We start from the raw sequence: 7,500 nt of genomic DNA, 5'->3' as shown, positions 1-7,500 counted from the left end.
ACAAACACACACAAACACACATACATAATACACACATACACACACACACACCCACACAAATACACACATACACAAACACACACACATACATACATACATACATGCATGCATACATACAAACATACATACGTACATACATACACACAAACAAATACACACATGCAAACATACAAACACACACAAACACACATACATAATACACACATACACACACACACACCCACACAAATACACACATACACAAACACACACACATACATACATACATACATGCATGCAAACATGCATGCATACATACAAACATACATACGTACACACATACATACATGCATACACACACACACATACACACATAAATAATACACACATACACACGTGCAAACATACAAACACACGAATACACACATACATAATACATACATACACAAACACACACACACACATACATACATGCATGCATACATACATACATACACACATACATAATACACACATGCATACATACATACATACATGCATGCATACATACAAACATACATACGTACCTAACCTAACCTAACCTAACCTAACCTTACCTAACCTTACCTAACCTAACCTAACCTAACCTAACCGAACCGAACCTAACCTAACCTAACCTAACCTAACCTAACCTAACCTAACCTAACCTAACCTAACCTATACACAAACACACACACATACATATATGCATGCATACATACATACATACATACATGCATACACATACACACATACACACATACATAATACACACATATACAAATGCATACATACACACACACAAATACACACATACATAATACACACATACACAAACACACACAGATACATACATACTTACATACATACATACATGCATACACACACACACATACACACATACATAATACACACATACACACGTGCAAACATACAAACACACGAATACACACATACATAATACACACATACACAAACACACACACACACATACATACATGCATGCATACATACATACATACACACATACATAATACACACATGCATACATACATACATACATGCATGCATACATACAAACATACATACGTACCTAACCTAACCTAACCTAACCTAACCTTACCTAACCTAACCTAACCTAACCTAACCTAACCTAACCGAACCTAACCTAACCTAACCTAACCTAACCTAACCTAACCTAACCTATACACAAACACACACACATACATACATGCATGCATACATACATACATACATACATGCATGCATACATACAAACACACAAATACACACATGCATACATACACACACACATACACACATACATAATACACACATACACACATGCAAACATACAAACACACGAATACACACATACATAATACACACATACACAAACACACACACATACATACATGCATGCATACAAACATACATACATACGTACATACATACATACATACATACATGCATACACATACACAAATACACACATATATAATACACACATACACGCATGCAAACATACAAACACAAGAATACACACATACATACATACATGCATACATACATGCATGCATACATACAAACATACATACGTACATACATACAAACACACAAATACACACATGCAAACATACAAACACACACAAACACACATACATAATACACACATACACACACACACACCCACACAAATACACACATACACAAACACACACACATACATACATACATACATGCATGCATACATACAAACATACATACGTACATACATACACAAACACAAATACACACATGCAAACATACAAACACACACAAACACACATACATAATACACACATACACACACACACCCACACAAATACACACATACACAAACACACACACATACATACATACATACATGCATGCAAACATGCATGCATACATACAAACATACATACGTACACACATACATACATGCATACACACACACACATACACACATACATAATACACACATACACACGTGCAAACATACAAACACAAGAATACACACATACATAATACACACATACACAAACACACACACACACATACATACATGCATGCATACATACAAACATACACAAACACACATACATAATACACACATACACACACACACACCCACACAAATACACACATACACAAACACACACACATACATACATACATACATGCATGCATACATACAAACATACATACGTACATACATACACACAAACAAATACACACATGCAAACATACAAACACACACAAACACACATACATAATACACACATACACACACACACACCCACACAAATACACACATACACAAACACACACACATACATACATACATACATGCATGCAAACATGCATGCATACATACAAACATACATACGTACACACATACATACATGCATACACACACACACATACACACATAAATAATACACACATACACACGTGCAAACATACAAACACACGAATACACACATACATAATACATACATACACAAACACACACACACACATACATACATGCATGCATACATACATACATACACACATACATAATACACACATGCATACATACATACATACATGCATGCATACATACAAACATACATACGTACCTAACCTAACCTAACCTAACCTAACCTTACCTAACCTTACCTAACCTAACCTAACCTAACCTAACCGAACCGAACCTAACCTAACCTAACCTAACCTAACCTACAAACACACAAATACACACATGCATACATACACACACACATACACACATACATAATACACACATACACACATGCAAACATACAAACACACGAATACACACATACATAATACACACATACACAAACACACACACATACATACATGCATGCATACAAACATACATACATACGTACATACATACATACATACATACATGCATACACATACACACATACACACATACACACATACATAATACACACATACACACATGCAAACATACAAACACAAGAATACACACATACATAATACACACATACACAAACACACACACACATACGTAAATGCATGCATACATACAAACATACATACATACATGCATACACACACACACATACATACATACATACATACATGCATGCATACACACATGCATACATACACATACATAATACACACATACACAAACACATACATACATACATACATACATGCATGCATACATACAAACATACATACGTACATACATACACACACACAAATACACACATGCAACATACAAACACACACAAACACACATACATAATACACACATACACACACACACACCCACACAAATACACACATACACAAACACACACACATACAAACATACATACATGCATGCATAAATACAAACATACATACGTACATACATACACACACACAAATACACACATGCAAACATACAAACACACACAAACACACATACATAATACACACATACACACACACACACCCACACAAATACACACACACACATACATACATACATACATGCATGCAAACATGCATGCATACATACAAACATACATACGTACACACATACATACATGCATACACACACACACATACACACATACATAATACACACATACACACGTGCAAACATACAAACACACGAATACACACATACATAATACACACATACACAAACACACACACACACATACATACATGCATGCATACATACATACATACACACATACATAATACACACATGCATACATACATACATACATGCATGCATACATACAAACATACATACGTACCTAACCTAACCTAACCTAACCTAACCTTACCTAACCTAACCTAACCTAACCTAACCTAACCTAACCGAACCTAACCTAACCTAACCTAACCTAACCTAACCTAACCTAACCTATACACAAACACACACACATACATACATGCATGCATACATACATACATACATACATGCATGCATACATACAAACACACAAATACACACATGCATACATACACACACACATACACACATACATAATACACACATACACACATGCAAACATACAAACACACGAATACACACATACATAATACACACATACACAAACACACACACATACATACATGCATGCATACAAACATACATACATACGTACATACATACATACATACATACATGCATACACATACACAAATACACACATATATAATACACACATACACGCATGCAAACATACAAACACAAGAATACACACATACATACATACATGCATACATACATGCATGCATACATACAAACATACATACGTACATACATACAAACACACAAATACACACATGCAAACATACAAACACACACAAACACACATACATAATACACACATACACACACACACACCCACACAAATACACACATACACAAACACACACACATACATACATACATACATGCATGCATACATACAAACATACATACGTACATACATACACACACACAAATACACACATGCAAACATACAAACACACACAAACACACATACATAATACACACATACACACACACACCCACACAAATACACACATACACAAACACACACACATACATACATACATACATGCATGCAAACATGCATGCATACATACAAACATACATACGTACACACATACATACATGCATACACACACACACATACACACATACATAATACACACATACACACGTGCAAACATACAAACACAAGAATACACACATACATAATACACACATACACAAACACACACACACACATACATACATGCATGCATACATACAAACATACACACATACATAATACACACATGCATACATACATACATACACACATGCATACATACACACACACACATACACACATATATAATACACACATACACACATGCAAACATACAAACACACGAATACACACATACATAATACACACATACACAAACACACACACATACATACATGCATGCATACAAACATACATACATACGTACATACATACACACACACAAATACACACATGCAAACATACAAACACACACAAACACACATACATAATACACACATACACACACACACCCACACAAATACACACATACACAAACACACACACATACATACATACATACATGCATGCAAACATGCATGCATACATACAAACATACATACGTACACACATACATACATGCATACACACACACATACACACATACATAATACACACATACACACGTGCAAACATACAAACACACGAATACACACATACATAATACACACATACACAAACACACACACACACATACATACATGCATGCATACATACAAACATACACACATACATAATACACACATGCATACATACATACATACACACATGCATACATACACACACACACATACACACAAATATAATACACACATACACACATGCAAACATACAAACACACGAATACACACATACATAATACACACATACACAAACACACACACATACATACATGCATGCATACAAACATACATACATACGTACATACATACACACACACAAATACACACATGCAAACATACAAACACACACAAACACACATACATAATACACACATACACACACACACCCACACAAATACACACATACACAAACACACACACATACATACATACATACATGCATGCAACATGCATGCATACATACAAACATACATACGTACACACATACATACATGCATACACACACACACATACACACATACATAATACACACATACACACGTGCAAACATACAAACACACGAATACACACATACATAATACACACATACACAAACACACACACACACATACATACATGCATGCATACATACATACATACACACATGCATACATACACACACACACATACACACATATATAATACACACATACACACATGCAAACATACAAACACACGAATACACACATACATAATACACACATACACAAACACACACACATACATACATGCATGCATACAAACATACATACATACGTACATACATACATACATACATACATGCATACACATACACACATACACACATACACACATACATAATACACACATACACGCATGCAAACATACAAACACAAGAATACACACATACATACATACATGCATACATACATGCATGCATACATACAAACATACATACATACATACATACATACATGCATAAATACACACACATACACACATACACACATGCAAACATACAAACACAAGAATACACACATACATAATACACACATACACAAACACACACACACATACGTAAATGCATGCATACATACAAACATACATACATACATGCATACACACACACACATACATACATACATACATACATACATGCATGCATACACACATGCATACATACACATACATAATACACACATACACAAACACATACATACATACATACATACATGCATGCATACATACAAACATACATACGTACATACATACACACACACAAATACACACATGCAAACATACAAACACACACAAACACACAAACATAATACACACATACACACACACACCCACACAAAAACACACATACACAAACACACACACATACATACATACATACATGCATGCATACATACAAACATACATACGTACATACATACACACACAAATACACACATGCAAACATACAAACACACACAAACACACATACATAATACACACATACACACACACACACCCACACAAATACACACACACACATACATACATACATACATGCATGCAAACATGCATGCATACATACAAACATACATACGTACAAACATACATACATACGTACATACATACATACATACATACATGCATACACATACACACATACACACATACACACATACACACATACATAATACACACATACACGCATGCAAACATACAAACACAAGAATACACACATACATACATACATGCATACATACATGCATGCATACATACAAACATACATACGTACATACATACCTACATGCATAAACACACACACATACACACATACACACATGCAAACATACAAACACAAGAATACGCACATACATAATACACACATACACAAACACACACACACATACGTAAATGCATGCATACATACAAACATACATACATACATGCATACACACACACACATACATACATACATACATACATGCATGCATGCATACACACATGCATACAAACACATACATAATACACACATACACAAACACATACATACATACATACATACATGCATGCATACATACAAACATACATACGTACATACATACACACACACAAATACACACATGCAAACATACAAACACACACAAACACACATACATAATACACACATACACACACACACACCCACACAAATACACACATACACAAACACACACACATACATACATACATACATGCAT

This window comes from Arctopsyche grandis, unplaced genomic scaffold (genome assembly GCF_051622035.1).
Source record: "Arctopsyche grandis isolate Sample6627 unplaced genomic scaffold, ASM5162203v2 HiC_scaffold_46, whole genome shotgun sequence".
NCBI classification, from domain to species: Eukaryota; Metazoa; Arthropoda; class Insecta; order Trichoptera; family Hydropsychidae; genus Arctopsyche; species Arctopsyche grandis.
Note: the sequence above shows the minus strand (reverse complement) of the source record.